The sequence below is a fragment of the Microtus pennsylvanicus genome, chromosome 6, assembly GCF_037038515.1.
Source record: "Microtus pennsylvanicus isolate mMicPen1 chromosome 6, mMicPen1.hap1, whole genome shotgun sequence".
NCBI classification, from domain to species: domain Eukaryota; kingdom Metazoa; phylum Chordata; class Mammalia; order Rodentia; family Cricetidae; genus Microtus; species Microtus pennsylvanicus.
The window spans coordinates 107,887,087-107,900,384 of NC_134584.1; the positions used below are offsets into that span (position 1 = coordinate 107,887,087).

Sequence of the window (13,298 nt, forward strand, 5' to 3'; positions counted from 1 at the left end):
AGGGCTACACAGAAAAATCTTGTCTGGGGGCAGGGAGGAGAGAAAAAGAAAAACAGCTATATAGTACTCTATTTTATAAAAATATAAGTTATTTAGTTAATTCCCTACACACAGATACTGAGGCTGTCCCCTGTTTTTTAGTAATAGAAACGATAGTCACTTGGTACTTTGGGTACTTACTCTGGTTCTTTCATCCCTTGCGTAAATTTCATAAAGCAAAATTAGTTAAGAAACTGACACTTTAGAGCATTCCACCACTGAACTATATTCACAGCCTCTAACCTCTTAAAACTGGTCAGGGGTCCTTGGCTTTATTTTCTACACTCTTTCTCTCCTGCATGTCTAGGCTCTGAGTGGTACCTGTGTTTCTGACTGTGTGTGCTTTTACAAGCCTTTCATCGCTTACCTAACAAAGCTATCTTCTTTCTGGTCTCTTCCCCATAGGCCTGGGACCAGTGCTATTGCACAGCATTCAGGTATCATCCCGGACAGCACCACACTTACTGCTGACTGAGCTACTAAGGAACTCGCTGCCTCGGAGGAGCATGGAGTTTTATCATTAGATCATCACCAGTCATTTGGCAGGGGCAGAAGGGGACATCTGCAAGCTACCAATTAACAGTCTGTAAAAGTAACCGGCTCACAGTCACCACCTTAACCAAATGATCAGTTCACAAGAGCAAACGATGGGAAACTGGAGTTTGATACTTGCTTCATCACATGGTACCTACGAAGTGCACGTCAACAATACTTTAGTTTTTCCCAAGTACTTGAACTGAAACTATTTAGACTAATCTAATGTCTAGTCTATTAAAGAAACAAAGGGCTAAAGGAATAGGTTGAATAACAATCCCGAGGAGACTTAACATAATCGAGAATGAAGGCCATTCTAGAAATCAACTGATTCTGTCTTTGCAGAAAGCCACTGTCAGGGTGGAGGTGTAGCTCAGCAGCAGAGTCTTTCCATTAACACACAAGGCCCTAGCTTCAAATCCTAGTTAACACACACATATCACACACACAATACACAGCACACACACCCCTACCACCTCCACAATACACACCCCACCATACCCACACCCACCGTCCACACCCATTCACCACAATACACACCACACACACACAATACACACCACACACACGGTAGGATGTTCTAGATTTAAAAAAAAAGAAAAAACATCAACCAAATATATAAACTCTGACCAGATCTTGGTTCAATAAATCTGTCTAAAGAAAGAAACTTTTGTTCCCTCTAAAGTTGGATATCCCTTAGATTAGAATCTAAGGCAATAATTCTCAGGCTATGAGTTGTGACCCCTTTGGCAGACCCCCATCTCCAAAAATATTTACATTAAGATTCCTAACAGTACACAAATTATGGTTATGAAGAAAATAATTTTATGGCTGAGGGCCACCACAATATGAGTAACTGTATCAGTGATCACAGCACCAGGAAGGCTGAGAAGCACTGATCTAAGGTCTACATAGAGGGAACAGGGTTAGAATACAGAGTTCCTATGACTTAGTATCTCACCCCCACAACGTACTGGAATAGGAGGTCTCCTCCCAAAAGGCATCATTGCTCATATTCCCATACAACTTTGTTTCTGCTAGTATTACATTTTCCAGTGTGAGTTATAGTGACAAGTTTAACAATGTTTACTATGTATTACTGCTCAATGAGCAATAATGATGTTCAATAAACATGTGTTGAGTGGGGAAAACATTGTGGGTATAAATGAGGGAATCTCATGTAGTGTGGATCTAAGATGGTATTATAGCATTACTGTAATGTAGCGAGCTGCATGGAATCACAACTGATGGAGATGTATAATCAACTCCTATGGCTAAAGTCTGACCAATGCTATGATCACACAATGATTATCAGCTGCCTGCATATGCGTGACCCTATGGGCAATGCCCACCTGGCAGTTCGGGGTTGGCAGCCCATGCCTACTTAAGGGCTGAGAGAGGTTTGCCCGAGGAGAGAGGTCAAAAAGAGAGGGGAAGAGAGAGGGAAGTGTAAAAAGTCCTGGAATAAACTGCAGTGAGAAGAGCTCCAGTGGTCGCGTCATCCTTGCGGGACGAGGGTGGCCTTGACATTTGGTGGCCCGTATGGACACAAGTCGTACGGGGAACCTCCAAACCTCTCTCCGTGGAGCCCAGAACTTGCTGCAGTCAGGGGGTGCACCAAATAATCCTCAAGGTAAAGATTGGGGATCCGCAACAAAAAGCAGTGTTCCGCTCTCACCAATAGAAGGGAGAGTGGGGGTAATAGGGCCGCGACCAAAGCGGACTGTTTAAAGTCAGAGCCACGATCAAAGTGGACGGTTTAAAATGAGGGCCACGACCAAAGTGGACGGTTTAAGAATGGGATTTTAGAATGGGCGCTTCAACATCACACCTGATTTTTCTAGCTCTTAAAGAGCTGTTACAGAGCGCTTTGGAGAGGTTTTTGGCTAAATGTGACACAATTGCTCTTTGGTTTGCCATCTCTGGCAATCTTAATGTGTCATCCTGGGACAGGCTTGGTAGAGATCTGAATTTTGCTGCTGAACAAGGTATGCTAAGGAAGGGAGGTATATTTGTGTGGTTTGAGTTACCGAGACCTCCGGAGTTTGTAGTGGAGTGTGAGCAGCTGCGGCTCCAAGGCCAAGCAGCATCGAGGGTCTTCGGAAGCTGCAAACACCGGGACCTGCCTCAGGGCATAGAAGCACAACCGTGGTAAGACCAGTCGGCCTGAACTTCTGTCCTAGCCCGGGGCAACCAGCCTGACCGCGTAGCTCAGCCCCACCACGCCCCCACCTTACAGCACAGCGGGGAAGTGAAGTCTCCGCCTCTCCCCTGCCACCGTCTCTGCGAACCAGTCTGAGCATGACTGGAAAATGGCAGTAGATTGTAGTAAAAACCCGTAAGAATGCAACGTCCCCGCTCAGCAGGAAGTAGCCAGACGGATTGACCACGCCCAAATCCCCTAAAACAGGGTTTAAGCGGGGCCCTTTCAGAGCAGAAGCAGGATCAGCTGAGCTGCTAGGGAAGCCAAAGAGGTGCACAAGGGAAAAGGTGCCTTCCATGCACTCAGCTGACAGGAATAAATAAGCCACGAGGGTATGGCAGCTGGGGTATGTTATTAGAGGCAAGTCTATACCCTAGTCTGTCAGACATTTCTATCCATCCGGGACTGTGTGTGACCAGCATTCAATATGACTCATGCAAATAATCTGTCTAAAGATTTGTCTAGCTATCTTTTAGGTAATTGGTCTGGTGAATTCGAACAACAACTGGAAAAGTTGCGGGTGGCGATTGTGACTGTGAACTCCACACGCATGGATACCAGCCTGGCAGAAGAACTATCTTCCTGGACCACTCCATGGATCATCTGAAGGAGTGGGCGGGAATAAGAGCCCTAACAAGCTTAATGGTGCTTGCCTCCCTGGTATGCCTATGGTGCATTTGTCACAGAAGGGTTTCACAGCATTGCAATGCAGTTATGATCATTCAGGCCTTCACGGCCATTGAAGCAGGACAGTCTCCCCAAGTTTGGCTAGATATGTAAGAGCAAGTCTGATTGCATGTGGGTTGGTGTCTAGCTCCCACCTCTGTAAAAAGGCACCGGACAGGTCTAGTGTTCTGAGTGGATGACACCTGGACAAACACTAGTACATGTTTCATTTTTAACAGAGATCAGACCTTTATTCTTACCTGTGGCTTTACAAAACAAAAGGGGGAACTGTAGCGAGCTGTGTGGAATCACAACTGATGGAGATGTATAATCAACTCCTATGGCTAAAGTCTGACCTATGCTATGATCACGCAATGATTATCAGCTGCCTGCATATGCGTGGGCCTATGGGCAATGCCCACCTGGCAGTTCGGGGTTGGCAGCCCATGCCTACTTAAGGGCTGAGAGAGGTTTGCCCAAGGAGAGAGGTCAAAAAGAGAGGGGAAGAGAGAGAGAAGTGTAAAAAGTCCTGGAATAAAACTGCAGTGAGAAGAGCTCCGGTGGTCGCATCATCCTTGCGGGACGAGGGTGGCCGTGACACTGTAAGGTCATGTATGGTGGTACATGTCTGTAATGCCAGCATAATATGGAGGCAGGGGGGAAAGAAGTTCATAAGCCCCTACCTACCTCAAAAAAAGCTAAATCACTTTAAAAATTAAATTAAAAAAAAAGATGCAGTGGAACAGACATTCATATTAAACAAGACGAATAAGCCTATAAACAGTCTCACCTCAGTTCAAGTTTTCAAGCCAGGTGATTTAAGAGAAAGCGTCTGGTTTCAGAGTGTCCAGATTTCATTTTTGTGGGTGAGGAATGGCTGAGTGTGTTAGTTTTACAGCATGAACAATTCTCATTAGGTTTTTAGCCCACCTACAGTCTACCGTCATGTGTGGTTTTCTATGAGGACCCAGTTTAGGTTTTTCCATCTACTTGGTCAATTCTCTCAACATGATCTACTAAGCGACATACTCCTTTTTCACAGATTGGTGGTGCCCCATTTATATCATGCTAAGCTTCCATGTAGATGTGTCTGCCTCTGAGATCCGCACTCAATTTCCTTTTCCATCACCTGTTCTTGAAGACACTGCTTTGGCCATGGTTTAACAGCTTATAAATTCCAACACACCAGGGCAAGAATCTCCCCTTTTGTCTACGGTTGAGGACTGAGCCCAGGGGCCTCATATATGCTGTGCGAAATGCTCTAAATTTCCGACTTATATATTTCCTCTCCCCTTTTAATTTTGATTCTTTTGTGATGGAGCTTAACCTCAGGTTTTATACCTGACAGACGAGTGCTCTGCCAGTGAACCATATCTGTGGACGTAATTTTATCTCCAAACAGGGTTTTGTTAAATTGCTCAGCCTCACCTCAAATTTGTTATCCTCCTGCCTTAGCCTCCCAAGTACCTGGAATTACGGGTGCACACCTCTATAAAATGGCCCTTTATCTCTAAAGGTTAGCTTGTCCAGATACACTCTACAAAAAAAGTTAAAAAAAAAAAACAGAAACACTAGTCCAATTAGAATTCTGAAGCTGGTGTGCTGATATAGTATGTAACTCCAACAACTAGACAGGTTGAGGCAGGAGAATTATGTGCTCCAGGCCAGCCTGAGATACACATTATAAAAGCTTAAATTAGCTGGGCAGTGGTGGCCACACATTTAATCCTAGCACTCAAGAAGAAGAGGCAGGCAGATCTTTGTGAGTTCGAGGCCAGCCTGTCTACAAGCTTAAATTAAGGAACTGGAGAAATGGCTCAGCATTAGAGGTCAGGCTGTTCTTGAGAAGACACGAGTTCAATTCCCAGCACCTGTGCACATGGCCACTCATAACTATACCTCCAAGATCTGACACCCTCACACAGATACAGCTTAATTTAAAACAGGATTTGAATAGGATTGTACCTTGTAGCAGGCTGCTATTTCTCTAAGACAGATGTGATACTAGGTCTCCCGAGTGTAGCACGAATAATAAAAATCCAGAGTCAGATATTTGGGCAGATCTCTGGATTCTAGGTCCATTTAGTAAATTCCAAGCCAGCCACAGATACATAATGAGATACATAATTTGGCTCCCACCTGGGTCTTTTATAATGGTGGTCCTAGTCAAGTTAATATACAATATATATAGTTACCCCGAGAAGACTTGAGGCAGGACAGATCTCATGAAACACTTACACAGAAACAGAGATGCTAAGACCCTAGTCATTCCTGAGTCTCTCTGGACTGGTATCTAGGCATGTGAGAAAAAACCCTTTCAGACAGTCACTATCCAACTGCAGCTTCATGGAAGCTCTTAACCCCCATGCCTCACTGAGCTAGTCCCAAGTTTCTGGCTTATAAATACTGTGAGAGATAATGATTGCTATTGGCTTAAACCATTAAGTTTTGGGTATTTTGTTATGGAATAGATATGCCATAAATTAATAGCGACACTGTCCTTTACCTGTGGAAATCTTATCTCAGGAGAACCAACTCTATAGACTTGGCTAAGTACGGAGTTAGAAGAAAAGTGCAGAACCAGAGGCAGAATGGCCACATGAGCATCCCTATCTGCTGTCTCAGGGTAGACACTGGAATTTGGATTTTCTTTGAAACTCAACACTACAGAGAAAAGACTCGTGGATACTAACATCTAATTACAAATGGAAAAGCTCCTGGAACATCTATTACACAAACCCAAATAAATAGTAGGTAACTGACGGCAGTACTGAGGATACAGAAGCCAAAGAAAGTGCATTTTCCCCAAAATACAAGGTGTCTTCTATTGCTGTGATGAAACACTATGACCAAAAAGAGCAAGCTGGGAAGGAAAGGGTTTATTTGACTTCTGTATCACTGTTCATCATTGAAGGAAGTCAGGACAGGAGCTCAAGCAGAGTAAGAATCTGGAAGCAGGAGCTGATGCAGAAGCGATGGATAGGTGCTGCTTACTCCGAATGACTTACTTGCTCAGCCTGCTTTCTCATAGAACCCAGGACCATCATCTCACAGATGGCACCACCCACAATGGACTCGGCTCTCCCCTGTCATTACTAATTCAGAAAATGCCACACAGGCTTGCCTACAGCTCATCTTATGGAAGCACTTTCTGAATTGAGGTTCCCGCCTCTCGATGACTTTAGCTTGTGTCCAATTGACATAAAACTAGCCAGTAGACAAGGAAACCTTACCATACCAATAGACTGGGGAAGGGAAAATGGTTCTTTCAGTTGATAGAGAAAACAAATTGGAAGAGTTTATTACTACATTATATTTACAATTCTTAATAAACAGAAAACACTTAATTGAAAAAATATAAATATCGTCACCAAAATTACAGCAAACTTATATTCAATGGAAAAACCATTGGTAAGCATAACAGTAGAGGTACTGAACCACAGGTTAAGGAGGGGAAATCTAAATATAGGCATCAGAAAGGAAGAGATATTACTTGCTTTTCTGTTTCATGCAAACTACAAGATCTAGTTATCAAATTACGTTTTTCCACATCAGCAATAATTAACTAGAAACAACTAACAGCAGAAGAAACCATGTTTCTAGTAGGAAGTTCCTTAAACAAGAATGCACAGAACTCCTGAGACATCTAATAAACGGAGGGGCATTATATATTCTTGTATAAGATCTGATTATTATAAAGATGATAATCTTCACACTGACATAAATTCAGAGCTAGTTATATAAACATCAACAAAAACTAGTGAAACTTCTATTCACAATTTAACCACAAAATGAATTTTTAAAAATTGCAGAATATGAAGAATGTGACTCCTTTAGAAAACAAACTCACACGTCCTTCCACAGGGAAGAGCAAGGGTGAGCACAGCTCAAGGAGGCTGTTGGTGGCATCACCACTACTTGGCTGTTGAGATTTGTTGTTTTTGAGACAGGGTCTTATACAGCCCAGGTTGTATTCCATGGCAACCTTAAGCTGATCCTCCTGCCTCTGAGATCACAGGCATGTACCTACCACCCAGAAGGCACAAGCAAGGACACGCTTCTGAACTCATGCTGCACAACTGACTACCTGGTCACTCACGAGCAAGTAGAGGTGTGGAAGGGACGTAACCTTTTATTTTAGATATACTAATTGCTTTTTATGATAAGAAACTCAATTACATCACTAAATTTTTTTAAAATTAAATTTCCCCACCCCAGTTATCCATGGGATGACCGAGGTCTAAACTAAGTCAGACTGGTGTAGACTGCTACTTATATATGGTCTCAGGCCATGGCTCTAGCAGAACCCCAGGTGTAGTGTGGCAGAGTGGTCATCCTCATATCTAAACAAGCTAACACATCCACTCCATGGCTGCAAGAGCAGCCAGTGCCTTATCTTATAGAAACTATACTAGAAAGAGAACTGAGCAGCTTCCCCTAGGCTCTCGGCATCTCTATTTTTCTTTCTTTTCCTTCGTTTCTTACCTTCTTTGTTTTCATCTCTGGGTTCCTGCATTATCACATTTCTAAGGCAATAGGATTTGTATAATTCCTCATTCAATAAACACATATTACTCCCTCTTTCCTTATGAAAGCACAGGGCCTCAGAGCAGCAGCCACAGGGACATGGCCTGTTCTCAAGTGTGTAAGACCCATCCCCCATCTCAGACCTGTATTTGAACAATCCTGAGTTATGTGAATGCTGCCTGTCTACAACCTGATCTTCTATCTAGTGTCCATCCATATTTGCAGGGCCCTGTCAGGAATACAGCCAGGAACACACTGAGCTTGGACAGGCTGGAAAAGACTGTTGGCTCTCACTAATACAAGACACACTGGGTGCCAAGTACTAGTACTTCAAGAATAGCCAAGAGTAGCCAGAAAACATCATCTCCATTCCTTTTCCACAGCCACTCTGAGTCTGCTGCTCATTCAGCTTTCCATCTACCCAGGAGAAGGGTGGGAGGAGAAAAATACAGTAGTGGGAAGACAAACACGAGCAGCGGCCACATCTCTGTGTAGTTCCCATGTGCCAGCCCAGTTCTGAGTGTGTTCGCCTTCACTACTGCATTTAATCTCTTGAGGCTCTGGGCATGCTCTGACTCACTGTTACTGCTATCTTAGAGTTAGGAAATCAAGGTACAGGGAAGTAAGGACAGGTTAGCTATGAATGACCGGACCCCAGCATACAAACTGATCCCCAAGTAACACGGAAGAAAATGCCTACACTCTGGTGGTGGTGCTGGAGGGTGGGCACAGAACAAAACAAAACTCAGACTATTTTTTTAAAACATGGGCAATACAACAGTTTTGTTTAAAAATCAGGCTCTTATCTTAAAGGTTGGCTATTTGGAGACATGTGTAAAAGAACTTTAAAGGAATACTATTACTTGTGTGATAGAGAAATACATAAGAAGAACTAAAAGAAACAAAGAACAGAGATGATATTTTAACAAAATTCTCAAGCTAGGAGATACATTCCACTTCTTTTGTTGGTCCCATCCAGAAGAAGGAGGCATATATACCCCTAGAAGAAAAGATAACTCACCTTCCTCTCTACTGGACTTTTTCCTTCTCAGGGAGTAGGCTAACCAAGAAGCAGGACAGGTTTAGTATGCTCACAAGTGCTCACTTCTGACGTCTGTGGACACAAAGTGCCAAGTGTCACTAGACACACAAGAGTCACACAGTTTTCTGAGTGATTTTCATAAAATGCATCATCCCCTCTCAGAACTGCCAGTGCGCTCTGGACCTTCATCTGTTATTATTATTTTGCACAGTACTGGGGGTGTGTGTGAGGAGCCTGACACAGCTAAGGCCTTGCCCATACTATGAACGTGTGTTACTACTGCTGAGCTAGATTCCAACTCTCCAGCCCCATGGGCCAAGGTCTTGACACAAAGTTCTGTAACTACCAGCAGCAAGGATAGAAAACAGAGATATAGAGAATCAAAAGCACATCTACAGTAAAAATTTGGGGAAAGAACGCATAAGTTTTTTACACTTATCTATACTAGCTACAGAGAAGAGAACAGGGCAACATGGAAAGCTTGGGCATGGAGGGCAGAAGCACTCGTTGCTTCTGAGCCAGCTCAAGTGAGCAGTGTGGAAAGCTATATGTAAAAAAATGCCGTAGTAACTGGGACCATTTACCAGGGGGTTTAAAGCAAGGTTTCAACACACATTCAGTTCTACTGGTTTGGTAGCTAACAGCTGAACTGATTTACTTCCCTTATCTATTCCTCTCTGAGCTTTGTAATTAAATTTAGGACAATATAGAATTATTCTTTTTTCATCAACACAGGAACGATTAACCTCAAAGATTGTTCCTCATTCCTCCCCTGTGAGCCAGGGCCCTGGGACTTCTCTCCCAGGATGCTCTACTGGATGAATTGTCCCATGCCTTTTAGTTCTACCACATATAGTTTCCTGAAACATAGACTTTCTCACAGGGATGCTCTGAGGACGACAACAGTGACCGACTAGCATGTTGCCACAGGTACCAAGAGCTTCTCATGGTGACTCTGGCTCTGTGCCCACTGTTCTCAGAACAGATGACAGACAGAATTCAAGCGCATGAGGAAAAGGCTTCTATGGAAAGGTAAAGACACATCCATGTTCGCACCGTTTCACTCACCCTTTCAATGGACTCCTTGATAAAGCTCCCTTCAGCAACTCTCAACTTTAGCAGGTCAGTCCACTGACCATGAGCCACTGACAGTGGAAATCCTTCAGCTGCCTTCAGAGATGCCTTGAGAGATCAGCGCTGTGTAAGGTGTCAGCCTGACAGCCTAACCTCCCAGGGATGGACTTAGTGTTGTTTCAGTGAGATACTTCAAGGTACTGCCTTTGTAAAATGCCTTTAAACACGAAAGGTTCTAAGCTTGTTATTACAAATGAGCTGGAACAGTCTGTCAAAGCCAGTTTTTGAAACTGTTTCAAGTCTTTTGAAGTCACTGAACGGCTGTGTGTGCAAGGTGTTTTATATGTATCGTCACAAGAAGAACAAGGGCATTTCTCGCTTACTTTTTGTCAAGAGTGTAACCCAATTTTATGTTTCTCTTACAGATTAATTGGAGAAAAATACAGCAGAAGTCAGCAGCTCCTCTCATCTCAGCAGCAAGCTTAGCCAGGTCAGAAACTAACACACAGAAGTAGGCTCGTGCATTAGCTTTAAACAAAACAAATAACAACTCCCCTCCAAAAAGACCAGGGATTCACTATGTAGCTCTGGCTGGCCTCAAGCTCACAAGAGACCCACCTGTCTCTGCCTCCAAGGTGCTGGGATTAAAGGTGTGTGCCATCACGCCCAGCTAGATTAATTCTTTAATCTAGTACATCATTCTATGGGGGAAAAAAGGTGGGAGGATAATTACTTTGGGATATAGATAGCCATGCTGAGTCTCATACTTCTAAGGTTATTTCCTTTGGTGACTTCTGATCACAAGGCTGACAAGAATGTCAGATCTCCAGTACAAAGTCTGACTTCCTCAGCATCCCTCAAATGACATCATCATAGGCAGCCTCATAGGCTTTCCCTTTCTTAGCAACCTCTCCCCATATCATGAAGGAATTCTAGTAACCTCTTAACACAGAGAAGAAATGAAGAGGTGACCTCAGAGGTCTTACCTCAAAATTAAGGATATTAGCCAAGAATAAAAGCTAGTTTTGTTTTTAAACCTCAAACCCTCACTCTAACTTCAAGATTTCCTATGCCCAGTACACCAGAGTGAATTTCATGGTCCTGGTGCTATTATGTACAGACAGATACAACCCCACCTCTGACACAGTGCTGAGAACTGCCATTTCACCTTGGATTGACTGTGCTACATCCAAGTGTGTCTGTGGTTTCTTTGGTTGCTGCTGTTTTATTTTGTTTGTTTCTGTTTTTCAATTGATGAAAGGCATCTCATATTGCTGGACTGAACCAAATAATCACACCAGGATGCCTGGGCATAGAAACCCTATAAGCACAAAGGAGTGAAAGGAGAAATGTCATGAAGGAATAGAAAGAATATGAAATCCAGAGATCAAAGGAAACAAAGCCAGCCTAGAAAACAACAGGGAGGAGCCAACTCTATCTGTTTAAAATCTATGTCCACTTTGAAATCGATTTATGCAATTTCCAAGCACTACTTCTAGTAGAAGAAAACCCTCAGACTTTTGGTTCAAAACATTTCTTTATTCACATCTAGAAATGGAAGGATCAAATAAGACCCAAAAACAAACTTCAAGAGAATAGAGTCTTTTGATGGCAGAAAAACTGGTTCCTAGGAGATCTGAGTCACTTTACCACAAACAAAAATAAAAAGGCCATAGTCCTCTCTGATACTAACACAGTATCTGAGATTTATTATGCTGCTGTTTTTGAAATCTTGCAGACTCTTGGTGCCAAGGCTACAATAGAGAATTATCTTTAAGGAGTCCCAATGCCTACTCTGAATCAGCTCTGACAGCAGGCTATTATTGTGCTATAACTGGCAAACCTGTTAACATATTTTTAAAAGTTTTTATTTTTATTATATGTGTATGGGTATTTTGCCTGCAATTATGTCTGTGCACCATGTGCACACATTGCTCACCGAGGCCAGAAGAGGGCATTGAATCCTCTGGAACTAGAATTATCATAGTTGCTAGGTGTTATGTGGGTGCTGGGATTTGAACGTGTATCCTCTAGAAGAGCATCCAGTACTCTTAACCACTGAGTCAGCTCTCTAGCCCCAGACCTAGCTCACTTTGAATGTTTCCTTTACTGCTTACAGAGTGGCAGGATTAAGGACAGGATTAAGGTCTTTCACCTTTTCGCATGAAAAGCCTAAAAGGTGCAGCCTCTTGTCAGAAGAACTTGGTACAGTTCAGAAACAGCCTGAGGAAAACCAACATGGCCAAACCCTCTCAACTAAGTGCCAAAGAAGGTAAAGTCATAATGTGATCAATGAGACCAGTTTCCTTAAGGGAGACAACCAAGCTTTAGGAGGGCTGTCATAAAAATGATGGCATCTTGATTCAACCTGAGCCCTTCCAGAGCCTTTGGACAGAGATGTCTGATGAAAGTGTGACAGACATAAAGCCATCTGGCTTGCAGGCTGGGCTCTAGGAAATAGGGTGATTTCTTTCATAAGATCAACTTCCTTAAGACCTTGCTTCTAAAGGAGGTTCTCAATTTATCTCTATGGGTATTCAGTTTAAAACAGACATAAAAAGGAGGTCTAAGGAGACCTGGGAAGAAAGACCTGAAGAACCAACCCTCACCTATATACAGCTAAAATGAGGACAAGCACCAGAATTTACCTTAATACATATAAATATCTAAGCTCAGCAAAGAACTGATTGTAAATCCTAAATACCCCAAGGATGCCTTTACACTGTCACACAGGAGCTGGAGAGCAAAAGCAGGCCAGCTTTCTTTGAAGCCAGCGGTCTGAGGGAAGACCCTTACTCCTTCAATGACAGAAAGCTATTTTTAAGTCAGAAAACCAATAATTAGTTCACAAGACTGCATGCATGTATTTGTAGTCTATTAAATCAGTCATTTCGTGAGTAAGCTCACTTGGACAGTTGCTACTCAGGTCTTGAGGTCAAGAGACAGCATTCTTACAGCAAAACTGAGTCTCTGCACTCCACTGGGAAGGCCAGGAATGTCTTCATCTAGGTGGGCAGCTTGTGTGCCCACAATGCCTCTGTTTTATGAGCTTCTCTTTTCTTTAGAGAGGGACGGTGCTCAGTTCTGAGGAATGAACTGAAAGTGGGCAAACTGGGAAAAAGAACAGTGTACTAACACAAAAGTAAACAGAATCAAAGCATGAAACTTTGGTTGAGCTTCTGTAGCATTCTGAGCTACAGAAAAAAGCAGGGG

The 13,298-nt window shown here is 43.0% G+C and overlaps 1 protein-coding gene across 2 annotated transcripts in view; it reads right to left on the minus strand.

Annotated features, from left to right (window-relative positions):
* Nucleotides 1-13,298, minus strand: part of Znrf1 (zinc and ring finger 1) — a 102,337-nt gene that overhangs the window by 41,128 nt on the left and 47,911 nt on the right. The window lies entirely within an intron of this gene.